The sequence below is a fragment of the Elephas maximus genome, chromosome 20 (assembly GCF_024166365.1).
Source record: "Elephas maximus indicus isolate mEleMax1 chromosome 20, mEleMax1 primary haplotype, whole genome shotgun sequence".
Taxonomy (NCBI): Eukaryota; Metazoa; Chordata; class Mammalia; order Proboscidea; family Elephantidae; genus Elephas; species Elephas maximus.
In genome coordinates this window covers 4,619,144-4,642,130 of record NC_064838.1, presented here as the reverse complement: position 1 = coordinate 4,642,130, position 22,987 = coordinate 4,619,144, and positions in this window count along the sequence as shown.

Here is a 22,987-nt window from a genome sequence, read left to right as displayed (position 1 = left end):
GAATTTCTGGGCTGAGGACTGTGGGGACCATGGTCTCAGGAAACAGCTAGCTCAATTGGCGTAACAGTTTTATAAAGAAAATGTTCTGCATTCTACTTTGGTGAGTAGCATATGGGGTCTTAAAAGCCTGTGAGTAGCCATCTAAGATACTCCACTGGCCTCACCCCTTGGGAGCAAGGAAGAATGAAGAAAGTTAAACATACGAAGGAAAGATTAGTCCAAAGGATGAGTGGACGACATGTACCACAGCTTCCACCAGACTGAGTCTAGTACAGCTAGATGGAGCCCGGCTACCACCACTGACTGCTCTGACAGGGATCACAATAGAGGATCCCAGAGAGAGCTGGAGGAAAATGTAGAACAAAATTCCAACTCACAAAAAAAAAACCAGATTTGCTGGCCTGCCAGAGACTGGGAAATCCTGAGAGTATAGCCCATGGGCACCCTTTTAGCTCCGTAATGAAGTCATCCCTGCGGTTCACCCTTCAGCCAAATATTAGACAGGCCCATAAAACAAAATGAGGCTGAAGGGGCACAACAGCCCAGGAGCAAGGACTAGAAGGCAGGAAGGGATAGGAAAGTTGGTAATAGGGAATCCAAGGTTGAGAAGGGAGAGTGTTGACTTGTCGTGGGGTTGTTAACCAATGTCATAAAACAATATGTGCACTAACTGTTTAATGAGAAACTATTTTGTTCTATAAACCTTTGTCTAAAATACAATAAAAAAGAAAAAAAGAGATAAAACAAAACAAATTTAATGGAGTAAAATTTTTCATAGTATTCTGTTATCCTTTTTATTTCAGTTGGGTCTATTGTAACATTCCCCTTTTTATTTCAGTTGGGTCTGTTGTAACATTCCACGTCTTATTTCTTATTTGGGTTATTTTCTCCTCCTGTTTTCCTTTGTCAGTTTGGCCAATGATTTGTCAACTTTGTTGATCTTTTCAAAGAGCCAGCTTTTGGTCTTGTTGATTCTATTATTTCCCTGCTCTCTGTTTCATTTATTTCTGCTCTAAGTTTCATTATTTCCTTTCTTCTGGAGACTGTGGGCTTCTTTTGCTGCTCTATTTCTATTTGTGCTTTTGTGGACTCAACTGTGGTCTATGCTGCAGAATGTTTCTTGTGCATTGGAAAAGAATGTATACTTTGCTGCCTTTGGGTGGAGAGTTCTGTAGATGTCTATGAGGTCAAGTTGGTGGATTGTGGCCTTTAGAGCTTCTGTATCTTTGTTGAGTTTCTGTCTAGATGTTCTGTGCAAGAGTGGTGTGTTGAAGTCTCCTACTATTATTATGGAACTTTCTATTTCTCTTCTCAGCGCTGTTAGAATTTGTTTTATGTGTTTTGGAGCCCAGTAGTTGGGTGTGTAGATATTTATTAAGGTTATATCTTAGTGGATTGACCCTTTAATCATAATGTAATGTCCTTCTTTGTCTTTTATGGTTGATTTTGACTTAAATACTATTTTATCTGAGATTAGTATTGCCATTTATGCTTTTTTGTTTGTTTACTGTTTGTTTGATATGTATTTTTCCCATCCTTTGATTTTTAATATATTTATGTCTTTGTGTTTAAGTTGTGTCTCTTTTAGACAGTATATTGATAGGTCGTTTTTCTTATTTTAATCCATTCTGACACTCTGTCTCTTTATGGGTGCATTTAAGCCATTTACATTTGGTGTGGTTATCAATAGGCATGAGTTTATTGCTGTCATATTGTCTTTTTTTTTTTCTTTTGTGGTGCTGGCATTTTCTATGTTCCTCTTACTCTTCTGTGCTGACTTCCTTTTGTTTATAGATTTTCTTTTCTTATTATAGGATTTGTGTTTACTGAGTCTTTGTTTTTCTTCTTTTTATTTTGATGAGTAGGTTTGCTAACTTGCTTTGTGGTTACTTTGAAATTTACCCTTATTTTCCTAAGTACAAACCAGTCTTTTAGTACTTGGTATCACCTTGACTTCTCCATTTGACAGTTCTATACCTACATCATTTATTCCTCCTTGTATTGTTTTGAGGTTGTCGTCATTTACAGATTGATGCCGGTTTCCGTTTTTTTAAGTCTTTTAGCTTTGTTTGATCATTGAGAGTTCTTTACCTAGGATGGTATCTTACTAATGCTGTCCCGTGTCCTAAACTCCAGTTGTTGTCTGATGTTGTTGATTCTCTAACTGAAGGACTTCCTTTAATATTTCTTGTAAGTTTGGTCTGGTTTTTATGAATTTCCATTTATCTGGAAATGTTCTAATTTCACCATCATATTTGAGAGAACTTTGCAGGATATGTTTTTCTCAACTGGCAGTTTTTTCTTTCACGGTTTTATATATGTCATCCCATTGCCTTATTGCCTGCATAGTTTCTGCCTACTAATCAAAGCTTACTTCTATTGTTTCCCCTTTGTAAGTGACTTTTTGTCTTTCTCGAGCTGCTCTCAGAATTCTTTCTTTGTCTTTGGTTTTGGTGAGTGTGATTATGATAAGTTTGATGACTTTATTTTGGAGTTCTATCCTATTTGGGGAAACCCTGTTGGCGCAGTGGTTAAGAATTACAGCTGCTGGTGAGGAGTGAGCTTCTTGGATTAGATGGACACTTGAGGCTATGTTGGCATCTCCTGCCAGGAGGGGAGATGAGAGGGTGGAGGGGATTAGAAGCTGGCGAAATGGAAAAAGAGAGAATGGAGGGAGAGAGCGGGAGTGTGTAGCAAGGTGTATATGGGTTTTTGTGTGAGAGACTGACTTGATTTGTAAACTTTCACTTAAAGCACAATAAAAATTATTAAAAAAAAAAAAAAAGAACTACAGCTGTTAACCAAAAGGTTGGCAGTTCAAATCCACCAGGAACTCCTTGGAAACCATATGGGGCAGTTCTGTTCTGTCCTATAGGATTGCTAGGAGTCAGAATCCTATCTGGGATTCATTAAGCTTCTTGCATGGCCAGCTTTTCATCTTTCATGATATTTGGGAAGTTTTCTGCCAACAAATCCTCAACAATCTCTATGTTTTCATTTTCTCTGCCTGTTCTGGAACTTCGATCACATGCAAGTTTTTTCTTTTGATTGTGTCCCACATAATTCGTAGGTTTTCTTTACTCTTTTCTATGAATTTTCCTGAAAGTGGCATCCATGGATTTATCTTCAATCTTGCTCATTCTGTCTTCCATTGTTCTAAATTTGCTCCCTAAATCTTTTATTGAGTTGTCCGTATCTAAAATTTTGTTGTCTTTTGGATTTCTACCTGGTATTTTTGTATAATTTGTTTGTTTTGACATTTTGTTCTTGTATTATTTTTCTGAATTCTTCTATTGCTTTGTCTGTGTTTTCCTTGATTTTGGTATTTTTTCCTTGGTTTTATTTATTTATTTATTTTCTTGATCTCTTTCCTAATGTCTGTGAGAACTCTAAATATTAGTCTTTTGAATTCCATATCAGATAGTTCCACTGCCTTTTCTTCTACTGGCAGGTTATCTGATTTTTTAATCTTGGTCATTCGCTGGAGCTGTCTTGTCCTGCTTTTTTATATGCTTGGTATTTCGTTGTCTCTTTGACATTACGGTAAAACTTTATTTATTGATTGTATGTTCATCTGTTTTGTCCTGCTTTTTTGTTTTGTTTTGGTATGTTTGGGTAGGCTGACCGGGCATGCTTTGCTACATGCCCATCTCTGGGCACAATAGCTCTCACAACCTTGTCTACGTAAGCAGAGCATCAGTGGGCAAGGCAAGTCCACTTTGCTGTACAGTGGTTTGGCAAAGCGGCTGAGGGCAGATTGGATGGGCTCTGTCTGCCTTCTGATGTTGGTCCAGCAGTGTGGGAGTGTTTAGAGCCCTTCATCAGATGGGTGGGGGTGTTGGACTGGGATGGTATGGGCTTGCTTCCCACCATTCAGAAACTGGTCAAGTGGTAGGAGGAGAGGTGCTGTGTCAGCCCAGTGTGGTAGTGGGCCTCAGCACCAGGGATGCTCTAGCCATGGTGGGTTGGTGTGGCCAGTGGGAAAGACGGGTAGTATCATATAGGGCTAGGTAGGAGGAAGAAAGAAAAGGAAAGAGAGAGAAAGAAAAGGAAAGAGAGAGAAAGAAAAGAAAAGGGTAGCTAGTGGGTGGGCAGGGTGATCTGGAAGCCAGAGGGAAAGAGGGGGAGGTGGTGAGGTAGAAAGAAAAGATAAAAAGAAAAAAATAAAATAAATGGTGTCTCACTGTGGGCCAGCAGGTAGGGGTGGGTGGACCTGGGGCATTGGTGGTTCGGTGAGCTGGTGGCACTCTATCCACAGCAGTATGGCAGGGGCTGTTGGGGATGGAGGGAGGTGGCATACAGGGCTAGGTGGGAAAAGGAAGAGAGGAAAATGAAAGAAAAAAATTGTGGCACAACAGGGGTCGTTGAGTGTGGGCGAGGTGGAACCAGGAGCCAGTGGGAAGGGAGAGGAGGTGGCTTACGGGGCTAGGTGGGAGGGAGAAAGAAAAGAAAGAAAAAAGGAAGAAAGGAATGGCTGTGTGGTGGGGGCCAGCAGGTGTGGGTGAGGTGTACCCAGGGCAGTGGCTGGCTGGTGCACCAGAGGCACTCTGGCTTGGTTGTGCGATGGGGGCCTGCAAGAAGGTAAGGGAGATGGGGTATGATGCTAGCTGGGAGGGAGAAAGAAAAGGAAGAGAAAAGAAAAAAATGTAAAAACGAAAATGGCAGTGTGGGAGAAGTTGGTGGGTGAGAGAAGGGCGGACCTGGGTGGTGGTAGGAAAGAGCTCTCCAGCTGTGGCAGTGTAACGGGCTGACAGGAGGGGGGAGAGGTGGTGTATCTGGCTAGGTGGGAGGAAGAAAGAAAAGGAAGGGAGGGAAAAAAAGGAAAAAACATGGTGTGGTGGGAGCTGACAGGTGGGTGCAAGGCAGATCCGGGATGGTGGTGGGCTGATGGCTCTCTAGCTATGGCAGCACAGTGGGGTCAGCAGGAAGGAGCGGGTGGCATATGGGGTTGGGTGGGAGGGAGAAAGAAAAGGAAAAAAAGAAAAGGTGAAACCGGAGCCGACAGATAGGGGCACGGTGGACCTGAGGTGGGGGCAGAGTAGTGGCTCTTGGGGGACATCTAGGTCAATTGGTATAACAAAGGTCATAAAGAAAATTTTCTACATCCTACTTTGATTCAAAGCATCTGGGATCTTAAAACCTTGCAAGTGGCCATCTAAGGTAGAACTCTTGGTCCCATCTCATCTGGAGCAAAGGAGAATGAAGAAAACCAAAGACACAAAGAAAATATTAGTCCAAAGGACTAATGGGCCACATGGACCACAGTCTCCCCCAGCCTGACCCCAGAAGAACTAGATGGTGTCCAGCTACCACAACTGACCACTCTGACAGGGATCACAATTGAGGATCCCGAACAAAAAAGGAGAAAAATGTAGGACAGAATTCAAATTCACACACACAAAAAGACCAGACCTACTGGTCTGACAGAGACTGGAGGAACCCCAGAGACTATGGCCCTGGACAGCCTTCTAACTCAGAACTGAAGCCAATCCTGAAGTCCACCTTTCAAAGATTGAACAGGCCGATAAAACAAATAATAACACACGTGATGAACGTGCTTTTTAGTTCAATCAAGTATGCGAGACCAAATGAGCAACACCTGCCCAAAAGCAAAGATGAGAAGGCAGGAAGGGACAGGAAAACTGGACGAATGGACATGGGGAACCCGGGGTGTAAAGCGAAAGGGGAAGAGTATTGACACATTGCAGGAATGGCAAGCAATGTCAGAAAACAATTTGTGCATGTATTTTTGAATGTGAAACTAATTTGCACTGTAAATTTTCACCTAAAACACAGTTAAAAAAAAAAAAAGTGAATCTATTTCCTTTCTCCTTGAATTAAGGCTGTCTGTGTGGCCTTTTTGATGGATAGAATGTGGTACAAATGACACTGTGTTACTTCCAGAGCTGGGCTTTCAGAAGTCTGCAACTTCTGCCTTTGTTTCTTGGAATCCTTGCTCTTGGGATTCAGCTGCCATGAAAAAAAGTCCAAGCTGTCCACATGGAGGGTCCGGCCCTGACAAGTCGCCACACATGTGGGTAAAGTCATTGTGCGTATTTCCAGCTGCCATTGACTTCAACCTCACATCCAACACCATGTGAAGCAGAAGAACCTCCAACAAAGCCCTGCCTGATTTCCTGCTCATAAATGTGTACTGTTATCCCTTGAGTGTAAATGCAAGCTGCTTTTGATACTAGTTCTTAATAGAGATAGAAAAGAATTCATGTGTTTACTCACTGACTGCACACCAGGTACCTGAAGCTGTGTTAATCTCCTCTTGAAAAGATGCCATATCTGATTAAAGAGCTGCAATTAGGGCTATTAGCTGGTTGAGTTTTCAGTAGTTTGCTGTCGTCTACCAGTATCCCTCTAGATTTATAGGAGTCAAACTGGTGAATTAAATGGGGATATTTAATGTGGAGTATTTTCCTTCATTCTTTGAATCTTGAAGGATTGTCCTAATTTACTGTCTTGGCAGTGGTGAGGGTAATTTCATAGGCTTATACTTGACTTTTTACCCACAGACCAAATTTGTGGGTTCTTACAACTACTAAATTTTCTCCTCTAATTATATATTCAGGTACCAGAGAAATGACCACTGGCTAGGGCCAAGGGTCCGATGGACCCACTGTTAGCTGAAATTTGCTGGATTTCATTTATTATCTGGTCACCTCTCTAACAGGTGGGTCATGATGGTACTTCGAGATCCTGACTGGCAATGTCAAATCAGATCCTATATCCAGCAGTTCTCAATATGTTTGGGTAGTTGCCTTTCCCCAGTGTATAGTTATCCAAGTAAATGAATCTAGGTTATTTTTTGGAAGTTCCTGAAAAATTATTGCCATTTATTGATGATGCTGATTTCAGTATTCTTGCTTCTGGAGACTCACACTCTTTCTCTGTCAATGGGTTCTGGGTCTGAGAAACTGGACAAAAGGTATAAAATATTATTAGGATGTCATCTCTCTTCTTCATGATCTCCCATCATTGATTTCTTTTGATTTTATAGATTAAACAATAACCTACATTGAGTACCCATCTATCTTGTACCTAGGAATACTATGTTCTGTTAGCTATCTCCTTATAGTTAAGAGGTAAGGCCCTTTAGGCTCACGCTCTGACTTGCCTCTTACAACAGTAATTGTACCCATCTTGCTTCATATGGTTAAGTGCCACCTCCTAGCCTTCTTAATTTTAGAATTATATTAACTCCATTGCTATTGGTGTGTCCAATTCTGTAAGGCATCTCCTATAGTCAGTTCGGCCTAAAGATGTTAGCCACTATTGAGCATTTCGGTGATACCTTCTTTCCTAGCATATTCCTGATTACTCTGGTAAATGGAGTGTCCATCCTCCCTGTACTCTTGCAGTACATAGTTGGCTGGTTGATTTTCTAGTCTTATTAAGTATGTACACTTTAGTGTGTGCACATCGCTAAGCCTTTGGATAACTTCGTCCACCATCTACCCCTAACCCTTTTAGTGTGAACCATCACATTTTGAAGCTACCAAAAGATTAGGCTCAACTTCTAGGGTGAATACTGCTGCCAAGGTAAATATGTGTCAATGAGAATGTTCCTGTATCAACAAACCCTCCCAGACCTAACTTTATATTCAGTCCTCTTTGATTTGGCGTTCTCAGCATCTTACCGCATAATATTATCCCGGCTAGCCCCTTTGGCATATAGTCCCTTTCCTGCCTCAGAAGGCCCAGGGCTTGTGGCTTAATCCTAGTTATTAGTCTGATATTCAGGAGAGGAGACTGGGTTAAATTCCAGGCAGAGGGATAGGGGGAGGTATTATCTCACAAAGTCAAGTTCTCTTCTTGTCTTCAAGCAAGGAAGGAGCACTAGCCCTTGTCAGGGAGGATTGGGCCACTTCTGCAGTCCCAGAGGGTTCCAGGAAAATTCTCTACCTCCTAGATGCATAGACCAGTGTCTTCATTCCAAGTCTTAAGGGCTTTCTCCCAGTCAGTGCTTGCCCTTAGCATAGGACACTTGCCAAAGTTCAATATTCAACTGTCTCTGAGCTCATCTGCACTTACTATTAACTCCTGCCTTTATATCACAGCTTTTTCTTCCTGACAGATACAAAAGATGAGGGGCTCTTTATAGCTGCTAAGAAGGCCTTTGAATTTCACACTTCCCTTTAAATTGGTGATTGATCATCCTCAGGCTTTCATTGTCTTTCTCCAAAGCATTGTTAGCACCCAGCCAGCTAAGATTTAATACTGCTTATAATTCATACATCCCCCTACTTGGCAAATACCTGAAATATAGCATTCACCAGTTCATTGGCTTTTACCAGTATCCCACCCCAGCCATGACCAGGGAGAGTGTTGATAATTTTACCACAATAACACGACAGGGTATGTCAGTTCTCCACCTGGCACCAGTGATACAGTCTTTATGCCACTCCAAAATGAAACAATCAAATTTAAAAATAAAGCTGGACTCACTGAATTAGAAAAGAGATATGGTAGTATTGATAAAACAAACAAATAAACCATGAGCTGGTTCTTGAAAGAAAGGAAAATAAGAGGAAGATTGGGAGGGAGGAGGAAAGAAAAGAGGAAGAATGAAAGAAGGAAGGAAGGAAAGTAAAAGGAATAAAAAAAAATAAAGGAAGCAAAGAAAAAGGTGGAAGGAAGGAGACAAGAAAAAGCAAGAAGGGGGAAAAAAGAAAGAACCCAAACAAAAAAAAAAAAACAAAACCCGACAATGATGAATTCAATAAAGAGAAAAAGAAAGAATGCATCCACTGGCTGTATATCCTCGAACAAGTAACTTAACCTCTTTATTCTTTTTCCACCTATAAAATGGGGGCAATAATACTTATTTGGTAAGGTTTCTATAAAGAGTAAATAATATGATACATTCAAAATTACTTAGCACATTTCTTGGTGTATAGTACATGCTCAAAAATTAACTACAAAACATGTAGTACACACACACCAAACCCAGCAAGCCAATTTCACTGATCAATGTAGATGCAACCTGCAATTTTGAGTTGAAAGAATAATACATGAAGTCCAAGTTATTTTTTATTCTATATTAGGTTAAACGTTAATAAAATTCAACATATAAACATGTCAGAAATATAAATCATAAACATATTAATTAAAAAACAACATCTATTCCTGATTAAAATAAAAAGAAACCCCTCTTAGTAAACTGGAATATATTTCTGACATAAGGAATAAATCTCTCTCAAAGCAATGATAGTATCATGCTTAATGGTGAGGTAGTCCCGTTAATCTCCATAAGAATAATACAAGGATGGCTGATATAATAACTATTATTAACAAATGTTCTTAAAGTCCAAGACAGCACTAAAGTAAGGTAAACAAATTGGAGTTATAAATATTGGAAAGCAAGAGACACAATTGTTATTTGTCATAAATGAACCAAGTGTTTTCCAAAAATTATCAGCTAAAAAAAACCACTAGAACTAATTAATGAGTGAAATAAATGAGATTGCTAGATACAAAACAAATAAACCAAACTGAGAGCTAACATATAGAATAAAAATAACCAATTTGATGATATAATAGGAAAAAGATCCTATTTTCAATGGTAATATATATATATATATATTTATATATATATATAAAGCAAAAAATCTGTTCTTTACTAGAATGTATTGTGTTTTGTAACAATTAGAGTGACAGGTATATAAGACAGAAAAAAGGGTAGGTCTTAAAATATAATTCTGAGTAAAAAGAGTAAGGGACTGAACAAGATCTGTAGCAAAATTTGATACATTTAGTATATACACATACACACAGAGAAAAGGTTGCACTTTTTAAAAAACACATGTAACCCAAAGGGTACACGCTAGAATGGTTGTCTCCTGGAGAGTGGTGAATGGTAATGGAGGGGAAGGAATACAAAAATAAGTAAAATAAGAAAGGAACCCTCCAAGAACCGGGAATGATAACGAGCCATGAATCCGCACATGCGATTAAATCAACTTTTTGCTCCTGAGGTAAACACAACGACACATTTAATTTCAAGTGTATGCATCATTGGTCTGGAATAATAAATTAATGAGAATCAATAGGATAGTTCAGAGGCTGAGGAGTCATAACCATGGCCTTGCCCTCTGTGGTACGCAAAGCAATGACTCCCCCACCTTTAACATGACCATGTTACCCTGAAACCTGTGAATACATTGCCTTCTAAGGCAAAAAGGACTTTGCAGTAAAGGATCTTGAGATGGGAGATGATCTTGGATTATCTGATGTGCCCTTATAAAGAGGGAGGCAGGAGTGTCAGAGAGAGACAAGAAGGTGTGATGATGGAAGCAGAGGTGAGACAGGTTTGACAATGTTATGTTGCTGGTTTTGAAGATGGAATAAGGAACTTGCACCAAAGAACACTGGTGGCCTGTAGGATCTGGAAAGAGCGAGACAACAGCACCTCACCCAGGGCCTCCAGAAGGAACACAGGCCTGCAGACACCTTGATGTTAGGACTTCTTGCCTCTAGAATTGTAAAATAATAAATTTGTGTGGGTAGTTTGTTTGCTTTCGGAGAGAATTAAAAGATACGCAATATTCAAGGTGAAGAAAGTGTAGGGAAAAAGACATTCTCATATATGGTAGAAGAGAATGTAATTGGCATATCTTTTTGAGAAGATAGCTTGGTAAGATGTCAAAGTTTAAAATTAGCCTAGCATTTCACTTCTAAGAACTTATCTAAAGGATATTATCAGTAAAGTGTATTTAAGTGTACACTCAAAGTTGTCTAATCACAGCTTATAATATAGTCAATAATTGGAAACAACTTAAAAATCCAACAATAAGGGATGAGTTAAAGTGACTTATATCTTTAGAATGGAATGATAGGCAGTGGCCAGAAATGATGATTCATTGGTATGGCCAAAAGATCTGTGATGTATACTTTAGTGAATACAGGTTATATAACAGAATATATATAATAATGCCTTTGTATAAAATCATAAGTCACAAAAAAAATCTGGAAAAATATTCATCAACAAACAGTACCAAACAGTAGTTTTCTCTGATGATGTAATTTTAGTCCTCTTCCTCCTACTTTTCTGTATGTTTTCTTCTTTTTTTTTTTGTAGTGAACATGTGCAATTTTTATGGTTCATGGAAACAATAAAGATATTTTCATTTTGGAAAAAGAAGAAATGCAAACAAAACAGGTTAAGTAGATGAAACATACAACAAAAGTTTAAGAACCTTCATATATAAAAGACATTATGAGTCAGTAAGAAGAGTCAAAAGATATAAAAAGACAATTCACAAAAAAAGAAATACATGGCCAATGAAGGCCTGAAAAAAATCATAAGCCTCATGAGCAATCAAAGCAATGCAGTCAAACAATGAGTTTCCGTTTTCTTCTATCACAGTGGTAATGGAAAAAAAATTGTTTGTCTTTATTGGTTTACAACTCCTGGCTGTTTCTAAAAGTCAAATCTATTATCAAAAGATGATTAAATGTCAACATAACTGTCCTTTAATCTTGAGTTATTCAAATTGGCATTATTAATATGTTGTATCATTATTAGTCTTTTACTTTGGTTTCAAACCACTGTGATAGTTCCACTGAGCTGACTCATTTTGGTGAACAGCATCGGTCTGCAACCACAGTGACTGGGGCAGGGAAAGGGTTCACGCGCTTCAGCTTCTAAAAGGCCGAGATCTTGTTGACCACTTGGTTGGAATCCCACAGAGAACTTTCTGAGCACTATTTTAATTTGATTAATTTCTTCAGTTTATAAAACTGGAAAGTTTTTTTTTTAAGCACAATTGCATAATCTCATGGAGCCTTTATAGATTTGAACCACCAATATGCATTAAAATAGCCACAATTAAAACAAACTAAATGTCTTTGTTGGTAGGGTGTCTGCTCTCTAGCCTTTAAAAATGCTATCTATATACTTTAGTGGTGGGACAGAATATTCTGTTTATACAAATGCATCCATTCATCAAGTGCCACTGCGATGAAACTCAACTTCATGGGCTGAGTTGGATTCTCAGCCAGTAGGACGCAGAGAATATTGTTGGAATGTTGGGGAGGCCTTAGTAGGGAGTCCCTGAAACAAATTGGCAACAGACATTGATATCAGGGGAATCCATGTTCATTCTTGCGTCTTAAAACAGCTTTGTCTCCCTTTGGCTCTCTGATGCCTGAATTTCTCCAACTGAGTTTTCTTTTCCACAGCGTGACTTAAGGCATAGAAATGCTCCAGAAGAGGAAACACAATTATTTATACTCAGAACAAGGTATAAACGACTGATACCAGGCCTTTCCTAGAATTAAGGGCAGGAGGCAACTGATGAAGGTCATTACAGAGGGAGAAAAGGTAGAAGAGGAAGCAGGAAGAAGGGAGATCTGTTTTTATGTTATGATTGTCCTGGTCAGACAGTAGCCGGTTTTACAGAACCAATAGGCCATGTGCATGGATAGGTACCCGGGGATGGTCCTCGTTTCTTCTTACCTGTTACTTCATATTTGAAAATAAAGAATAATGTTTTGTGTATGGGATAGAATTTCCATTAATAGGAATCCAATACAGTGAAACAACTAACTAGACGAGTTTCTCCATTTTCCTTGTACTTTAAAGAGAGTCAAATGTCAAATAATAAAAGACAAATGAAAAATATTCTGTATCAGATAACTCTACCTAAATCCTAAGTCTTTTTCCAGTATCTTCTTCTAGACATTTAGCATTCCTAGTCATAATGTGGATTCTCAGGTATGGCAATATTCTTAAGTTTTAGCTCTCCTCACGAGCTTCTTTCATCAAGAGAAAGAGATGCAAACATTTTAGAAAACTTTCGAGAAGGTTGCCACTTCAGTCCTTCTTCCTCCAAATTCCTATGGCAATGGTCCAAGTCTTTAAATAAATTCACAAGAATTTAGATTCTAAAAACCTAGAATTTTAGGCTCAAAAGAAAATTTAAAATATAAATTCTAAAGAATTTAAATTTTAAAGAAAATTTAGTGTGTTACTGTCTTATATGAGGTTCTATGACAGTCATATTAGAAAATACACTTCAATAAACCATAAGCTCTGGAGGCCTATTATTTAAATCCAAATTCTAAAGAAAGGTGCAAAGGTTAAGCACTTGACTGCTAACTGAAATGTTGGCGGCCTGAACCCACCAGCTGCTCCTCGGGAGAAAAGACCTGGAAATCTGCTCCCAAAAAGGTTACAGCCTTGGAAACCATATGGGGCAGTTCTATTCTGTGCTATAGGGTCGCCATGAGTCAGAATCAACTCAACAGCACACAACAACATCATGGTCAGGTTAGAAAATACATTTCAATAAACCAGAAGCTTTGGAAAACCATTATGTTTACTAATTATGTTTGAGGTTTCAGGAGGATTTGGATATGACACTAAAAAAAGTAATGAATGTGTTACTATTTAAACTTTTTAAAGTAATAATCCTGTAACTTTGCATGTTTAAAATTAAGGCTGAAAAACTACTAAAAATAAACAATTATTTTTCAAGCTCTTAAAATGAAGAAAGATGCTGGGCAACAACTAATGAAGTGGCGAAGATCAGATTTTAGACAGCGGACTGAACCAATTTGCTGTCGAGTCAACTCTGACTCGTAGCGACCGCATGTGTGTCATAGGAGAACTGTGCTCTGTACAGTTTTCAATGGCGGATTTTTTGGAAGGAGATCACCAGACCTTTCTTTCAAGGCACCTCTTGGTGGACTCAAACCTCCAACCTTCTGGTTAGCAGCTGAGCATGTTAATCTCTTGTACCACCCAGGGATTCCTAGTGGACCCACTAGTTATTTTTGTGATTTCTTGGATATTTTTAAAGGCAGGAGAAATTTTAGAGGCTCATCTAGGAGTGACCTAGAGTCTAATCTAAATGAAATCCTAAGGCCAATCAAGGCAGCCATCTGCTTGAAATCTTGAAGTTTCATTTCTAGGCAGTTCAAGCTGCTGGAAAATTCTCTCCATGCTGAACCAGACTCTTTCTTCCTCTAATTTCTGCTCACCAGTCCTGGTTGTGATGTTTGGGGTCCCTCAGCATAAGTCTCTTTCCTTGACATTTGAGGATGGCCCTAGATGTTCTTCTACTCACTCGTTTTCTTTTCTTCCAGTTAAAAAATTTCCTATTCGCTTTCTCCATTCTTTAAACTTGGCATGGTAACCAGATAACTGACCTTGGTGGCCATCAACCTTGACACTCAAATGTAGTTCCAAGACCTGAAAATTATTAGTTTAGACACAACCTGTCCAGATCAGAGAGGAGAAAGACTGTTACTGTTATTTCGTTTGTCCAGAAACAGTTTTATTAAAAAACACTTAATAGTGTCCACTTCACACTGATGGCTCTTTATTGTTGTTATTGTTAGGTGCCGTCAAGTTGGTTCCTACTCATGGTGACCCTGTGTACAACAGAATAAAACACTGCCCCACCCTGTGCCTTCCTCACAATTGTTGCTATGGTTTGAGCCCATTATTGTAGCCACCGTATCAGTCCATCTTGATGAGGGTCTTCCTCTTTTTCACTGACCTTCTGCTTTACCAAGCACGATGTCCTCCAGGGAATGGTCCCTTCTGATAACATGTCCAAAGTACATGAGACAAAGTCTCATCATCCTCACTTCTAAGGAGCATTCTGGGTGTACTTCTTCCAAGACAGAAATGTTTTGTTCTTCTGGCATTCCATGGTATATTCAGTATTCTTTGCCAACACCGTAATTCAAAGACATCAGTTCTTCTTTGGTCTTATTTATTGTCCAGCTTTCGTGTGTATATGAGACAATTGAAAATCCCATGGCTTAAGTCAGGTGTACCTTAGTCCTTAAGGTGACATCTTTGCTTTTTAATACTTTAAAGAGGTCTTTTGCAGCAGATTTGCCCATTGGATTTCTTGACTGCTGCTTCTATGGGGTTTGATTTTGGATCCAAGTAAAATGAAATCCTCGACAACTTCAGTCTTTTCTCTGTTTATCATGGGATGTTGCTGATTGGTCCAGTTGTGAGGATTTTAGTTTTCTTTATGTTAAAGTATAATTCATGTTGAAGTCTTTGATCTTCATCAGTACATGCTTCAAGTTCTCTTCACTTTCAGCAAGCAAGGTTGTGTCATCTGCATATCACAGGTTGTCAGTGAGTCTTCCTCCAATCCTGATGCCAAGTTTTACTTCATATAGTGCTTCTTTATTAAGAAGCACTAAACTTTTAGAAAGGTCTTGTTTTCTCTGAAAAAGTGTCAGGCTTTGAAAAAGGAAGTGATGTTCTTATCTATTTTAACTTTGGCAAGCCTTTTGCATCTGATGCACAAAATTATTTTAACTAAGTGAAGGAAGTACAGAGTAGATGGCAAAAGTATTATGTAGAAGAATGTCAAGGAGTTCTCATCTAAGGGACACATTTAACCTGTGCTCAGGTGGTTTAAATTTTTCGTTATGTGAACAGGGGTTTGTAGACATAGCCATTTGTATTAAAATAAAATCCTGGAATCTTGATCAAGAGTTGATACAGCACAAGTGAAAATGCATGACACACATTTGTGGACCTGATGTGCGCAAGGGGTTGGTGAGAAACACGACTGACAAACACCAGGACCATAGCACAGGTTGGGAGGGAAAATACAGAGATTGCCTCTGTTACCTCTGTTATTTCTCAATTAGACAAAGTTTGTCTCTGTGTGGCATTACTTAGTCTACCTTCTCTTGGGCTGTCCTAGACTGTGCCTCTGAACTAGTGCATCATTACAAGGTGACAGGGAGATAGCAATATGGGAGATAAAGCCAAAGAAGTTTAGATTCAAAAGTAATAATGCACACAAGGCTTAAATTATTAAATAAAGCCAGATAGTCCACAAAACCCACGTGCCTTAAAATCTCCCACGATAGCCTAGCAGGTGAAATGCTGTTTGAAAAGCTTTAGGATAGACTAAACCCGTTGCCATCGAATTGATTCCAACTCAGAGCGACCCTATAGGACAGAGTAGAACTGCCCCATAGGGTTTCTAAGGAGTGGCTGGTGAATTCGAACTGCTGATCTTTTGGTAAGCAGCCAAGCTCTTTAACCACTGCTCCACCAGGGCTCCCTTAGGATAGGATACTTACTCATAAAGTCTGCGGATGATGCTGAACTACAGGCCGGGAGAGGGGTCACTGGTCAAAGGAAAGATGTCTTAGTTTGGGTTCCCCACAAAGCACACCCGGAAGCAAGAACTTAGGGGCAGATAGTTTTTTGGAAGCTGATCTCAGGAAGCACGAATAGAAAAATGGGGGAAAGTGAAATAGGGAAGGGAGAAAGGACATGTTCATGGGCAGGTGTTAGGGAATGAGTTGTGTCCCCAGAATATATATTGAAATCCTGGCCCCTGTACTTGGGGATGTGATCCTGCTTGGAAATAGGGTTTTCTTTTGTCATGTTAATGAGGGCATACCTGAGTGGGGTAGCTCCGAAACCTAATCACTTCCGAGTTATAAAAAGAGCAGAATAGACACAGGGACACACAGAGGCAGGACAGATGTCAAGGAACGCCAAGGATCGCCAGCAGTCAGCAGTCAGCAGAAACTGAGAGCAGCTAATAGAAGGAACTGACATGACTGAGACCCTGATTCGGACTCAGCCTCCGGAACTGTGTGGAAATAAATTTATATTCTTTAAAGCTACCCATGGTAGCATTTGTGTTGTGGCGGTGCTAGGCGGTTAGGGCTGCAGGCTAACTTTGTGTTGTGGCGGTGCTAGGCGGTTAGGGCTGCAGGCTAACTTTGTGTTGTGGCGGTGCTAGGCGGTTAGGGCTGCAGGCTAACTTTGTGTTGTGGCGGTGCTAGGCGGTTAGGGCTGCAGGCTAACTTTGTGTTGTGGCGGTGCTAGGCGGTTAGGGCTGCAGGCTAACTTTGTGTTGTGGCGGTGCTAGGCGGTTAGGGCTGCAGGCTAACTTTGTGTTGTGGCGGTGCTAGGCGGTTAGGGCTGCAGGCTAACTTTGTGTTGTGGCGGTGCTAGGCGGTTAGGGCTGCAGGCTAACTTTGTGTTGTGGCGGTGCTAGGCGGTTAGGGCTGCAGGCTAACTTTGTGTTGTGGCGGTGCTAGGCGGTTAGGGCTGCAGGCTAACTTTGTGTTGTGGCGGTGCTAGGCGGTTAGGACTGCAGGCTAACACTTTGAGAGGCTGGGACTCAAGCCTGCTGGAAACCCTCGGGGGACTGTGGGAAAAGGCATGCCTGAGAATTGTTGCATTGAGTAACGGGGTAGCTGGGGTATTCATTCGACCCCTCCCTGGTTGAGGATTGCTAAATCCTGTGCACTTCCAGCTGCCTTGTGCATGGGGCTGAGCAAGCGCCTTTGGTGCTGGAGTGAGCTAGAGGCAGGGAGCTGACCCCAGCACTGAGAGGTGAGGCTTGCAGTGTACACTGTCCACACAGCTGTACTTGTCCTCAGAGAAGGGCTGAATTGTGCCTGCTTCAGCAGGAAATCACCAAAGGCTTAGGGAGTCAGTTACTAAGGCACTGTCTCTCAGCTTCAACACCCCCCTTCTTTAACCTGCCCTGTGATGATGGGGCTAGGGCTCTGCAAAGAGGGGTCGCTACAAGGATCTGATAATAGGGGGCGCTAGAGGAGACTAAGTGGAGCCCTGGTAGCTCAGTGGTTAAGAGCTCAGCTGCTAACCAAAAGGTCAGCAGTTTGAACCTACCAGCCACTCCTTGAAAACTCTATAGGGCAGTTCTACTCTGCCCTATAAGGTTGCTGTGAGTCAGAATTGAATTGACGGCAACAGTTTTTTTTTTTTTTGAGGAGACTAAAGGTCAGGGGAAGAAGGGATTGCCTATCCCTGCCTGCTTCCTGTTTCTGTCAGCGTCACCCCCAACATTGTTCTTTCCATGTACCAGCACCAGTGGCTGTGCCTCTCCTCAAAGATCTGAGTCCAGTTCCACAGGGCTTTTCTCTAAATCTCTAGATTTCCCTAAGCCCAGCCTCTTCCCTTGGTTCCCTCACCCTAGCTGTTTCATGCAGCTCCTATCTCTGTTTTACCCCAGTGTTTCCCTCATGCCTGTTTAGTCTTCTAGGCCTGTGTACTTTCTTACCTTAATTTTTCTTTGTCATAAAATCTGATGCGGGTTCTGTTTTCATGCCTGGATCCTAACTGATATGATTAGTAAGCTAGAAAAGGCAAAAGTGGGCAGTTGGGGTGGATGAGTACTGAAGAAGTACAAACACATGGGTCCCAGTAAGACTCTAATGGCTGGCTGTGTAAATCAGATGGGGAATCAAGGAGGACAGACCAACAGTGACCAGGAGTCAATGGAGCAGTGGTGACTAGGAAGAGGATTGGAGGTAGAGATAGTCTTCTAGCAACTTCTGGGTGAACCAGAACCTTGCTAGAAAATTCTGTCTAGGCTCGGTCCAGAGAACATGGAAGCAATTCAGAAGAGTACTCCAAATGAAACTAAAGGACTAACAAAATTTGAAAGGAAGGTGACAGACCCTAGAGATATTTAGCCTAGAGAAGACATGGGAGTATCTTGTGTTCAAGTAGAGAAAAAAATATTCTGTGAAGAAATGCTGTGCCCTCCTAAATGCAAAATAAGACAAAGTATGGTTACTCTGCTTATTTCATGGTTTATTCATTTGTGCATCCTTTTAAACAATATATATTAAGCCACCAACATGTGCTGAAGGTTTGGTTTAATATGTGCCAAATACTGCAAGATGTAGGGGATATGGTGGTGAACGAGAAAGATAAAGGCTTTGCTCTGAAGGAATTATGTGGATTGAGTTAGCCATGAGGAAGAATTTTCTGAAAATGAGGACTGCGTGTCTAATAGGCAGGTGAGCTGAGGAGACTGGAAGAGAGCATGAATTAGTCCACAATGGCAACAGTTGAACGTAACTGTATTTTAAGATCCCATGAGACCCCTGATTCATTGAAAAAGTAAAAACAAAATTAAAACAAATTCAAAAAGGTCTTTATTTTGAAGAATCCCATGGGAGGTCAATTTAGGGATTTGCCAACATCGAGTCTGACTCAAAATATGACCCCCCAAAATATTTTAACATTTCAATTGTTTCTTAAGGAAGTCTGTTTTTAGTGAAATGGAAAGGCATTGAATTGGGACCAGTGGGTAGACTATAGAGCTGCTGTCACCCGTTCTATCTCATTCCCTCTAAATTGGGGACTTCCCTCTGAAGTTCACGCTCACTCACCTTTATGCATGTTTTAGCCATACTTCTTGTCATGGAAGGTACACACTTCAAATGAAATACCTTCAAGAGAAGGCCCTCTTCTATTTTGCCTTTCATTTTTATCTTTCGTATCTGATTCAAGCCGCTACTGTCATTTATCTCAGCATCGCGAGGACCAGCCTCCATGTATAGAGGCCGACAGTTTGCAGGAACAATTTCCGTTTGGTTTTTGGGGGACTCCATTTTCCCTGGCATGTGTGGTTCATCCTACACAATTCAGTACGTTTCTTCACTGATGGCCTTCAGCCTTTCTGCAGCTCCTTGTTTGCTTACTTTTTATGTAAGAAAAACACGCATACCAGTGAGACCCATGATCCATCAATTCTACCCTGGATAAGTGGTGCCATGGAAACGGAGATGCCTTGATACCATGGCAACTGAAAGCTGCAGGTCAAATTCAGGTGTTTCCCACAGGGAAAGGGAAGTCACATGGAACACGAGAAGAGTATTCAGGTTCACGTTCTATTGGATTTATTCCACACCTACCTTAAACCACTTTTTCTACTATGCAGAGTGTCTAGTTACAGGACTTATTTTCCACAGGGCCTTGCCTTCCCCTACTTAGGAAGTCTCTGAGGAACCATCACGAACCCTGGGGGCTCTGCAAAATTCAATGTGGAAACCACTAGATCAGATGATTTCTTAACTCAGTAACTCTCTGTGGTTAGGAAAACACACTGCCTCATACTAGACGTTTTAAACCAAAACAGCCCTATTGACTAGGACCTAACCGTCTAAACAAGTTATTGCTGGAGGCAGAATCCCAACAGGGCACAGCCTTAGAGGGCATATATGAATTAAATACTTATTATACACACCACGTGTAGCCAGGCAACAGCGTTGTTTAACATGAAGCTGTTAGTTACGCTAATGATAACAAGAACCAGTCTTCCTTTGACCATTACTAATTTTCCACCCAGTTTGGAGGCAGTCACTTTATAGTTGAGATAGTGTTACTGGAAAAGGCTTTTGACCTCGCTGCCTCATTGTTACTATTTTAAAAATCATTTTTCCTGAGTCAGGGAGTCCTATATCTAGGCAGTCAGTATGAAATGGAGCAACTTAATGAACTAATATAACATTCACTCATAGGTGAGTGAAAAGGAATATTGTCTGCCATGGCTTTTTGCAAAGAATTCATTTCACATCAGTGCAGCCCGTAATGCGCTTCCCCAGCCCTTTGTATTTGGAAGTGGCTTGAAGAATTGTGGCAGTGAATTCTCCCTCTCTCCACTGTGATGTTTGAAGAAGAGACTAGAAGAAATCTGCCCCAAATGTGGCCTGTTGATTTCCTTGAGAAAGCCAAACAAAACGCTCCCTGGGGCCTCGGGAGGCCAAGGCCTAGAGGACAGGCCAATCCTGCATTCTCTTTTGAACAAAATGATTCCTGGGAAAAGTAACCTGGTGAGTGATAATACCTTGGTCAGAAATAAAAGGACTCTGCTGAAGGGCTGGATCCTGAAAAGAAAGAGAGGCTAGGGGTGTTTCATGGGAGGGAGGAGAGGGTTTGATGGGAAGGGATGTGGAAAGGAAAAGAGAAAAAAGGGGAAGAAGCCCAGAGTGAAGACACGGAGACCTTGAAGAGAGAGTTAAAAATTTTTTTTTTTTTAATGTTATTGGGAGCCAGGATCCACCCTCATAGATTCCCTTTCAAACAACGTATTGCCCTGGGTTGGCCATTTCCTGTTTTGCTTTTGCCTTTACATTTCTAGATAAATTTACTTCCCTTTCCAGTTATCTCACATAGGACCCATCTCCTCAAGTGAAAGAGGAGTCAGAGCCCAGTTATAAATTGCTGACCTGAGGAACTCTGCTTCTTGTCTTCATTAATAAGTCTGGGGCATTTGCCGTTCTCTCCCCAGGCCTGGCCTTTAAGATGATATACAAAATGCAACCTGGGGTAACAGACTGCAGCTCAGCCAAACAGAACGAAAACAGGATGGGAGTCTATATCCTTAGGACATGACGACAATGAGCTTGGGGTTAGAACAGATGACCCCTGGGCTAGAAGGGCGTTGGGGATCAGTCACCTCCACCCCTTAGCCTCCTTCCTCCCCAGAGAGTTGGAAGCCAGACGACAGAGATTTCCTTGGTGCCATATCTTAGGTAGAAACCCTGGTGGCATACTGGTTAAGAGCTATGGCTGCTAACCAAAAAGTCAGCAGTTTGAATCCACCAGGCACTCCTTGGAAACTCAAAGGGGCAGTTCTATTCTGTCCTATAGGGTCGCTCTGAGTTGGAATTGACTCAACGGCAATGTTTTTTTTTTTAATATGGTGGGTAGTCTTCATCTATTTCTGACCTGATTCATAACAAAGGGAACAGAGGCACCTAGAAACAAAAACTTTAAAATATTTCCCCAAGGGAGCCAGGATCAGATGGTTGGGAGAAACTCCTTACCTGCACTGATCTAGCCATCAGGAGAGACACCCCGTTATTCTTTCCAGTGATTATTCTTCCCAGTTTTGTCACCAGAAACTTGTGGCAAACCAAGACATTTATTTTTAAGCAATAGTAACTATTAATGGTAATTAATTCTAAGTACTTGTGTTCGCTCTTTAGGCAAGTAAATGATTTGTATTCTTTGCGTCCGTCAACGATTTTGTGAAGAAAATTGTTACATGAATCTCCATATATGAAATATATTAGGCTCTGAATGTTCATTTGCATTTCAGATGATTGAAATTTAAGAAATATTTTGCCACAGAAAATTATAGCTTTGGTTAGATTCTCAGGCTAGTTCACTAAGGGGAACTCAATATACTTGCACTAGAGCCCTTTATATTTGTAGTTTATGTTTAAAAAGTCTTCCTGTCTATATTATCTCCTGTGGAAATAAATAAATTTAGAAATAAAATATTTCTGCTCTATCATGATTTAGATAGGTATTTATGGGTAGCCTAGAAACTTGGTTCCTGTTGAAAACATATTTTGGAGTGGGGGCTTTCTCTTTCCTTCATGGGGTTGTAGGAGAATGTCTATCCCTCTAGTCCCCTTCCTCAAAATGATGAAGGCCAAGGCTCACATATTCTGTTATTCTTAAAGTTTTTGTTTAACATGTGTAATCAATTTTGTTTTTCATAGGGAAACAGATTCTAAGAATGATTATCTTAGAATAGCAGTGGCTATTTTTGATTGATTTAAATTCCAAAGACACAATTTTTACTTCTTTATTAGGGTACTGTCAATGGCTAGGCAATCAAGGAATCGTAGACTTTGCTATGCTCTGGGTCCAAGCTTCTTAATCTGTACCGGGGCAACACAGGCAAATGCTTGCCGGGGCAAAGAAGGCATTGACATTGAACGAAGGGGTTGTGTGGGTGCCGTGGCCACCTGGAGACTGCCTGTCCTGTCTAAAGGGGACAGCAGCTACCCAGCTTCAGCCAGCCATTGCCCCTGCACTCACAGGTCCAGCAGTGCCAGATTTTCTGGGTGCAGAATTCTAGGTTGATAATTGGTTCCTTGGCATTTTGAAGATATTACATCATTGCCTTCTGACATCTTTTGTTGCTGACGGGAAGTCTGCTGTTGGGATACTTACTGTTCTATTTGGTAATAATCTATTTTCTCTCTAATGGCTTTTAGGCTGCTATATTCTCTTTCACTGATGTTTTACAGCTTCACTGTGATGTCTCTAGGTGTGGATTTATTTTTATTTAGGCCTCCTTGTTTTCTGAGGGCATTGTCAGTGTGAGAACCAATGTCTTTTTTTCAACTCTGAAAAGTTTCCAGCCTTCATTCTCAAATATTGCTTCTTCACAATTTGTTGTATTCTTTCCTTTTG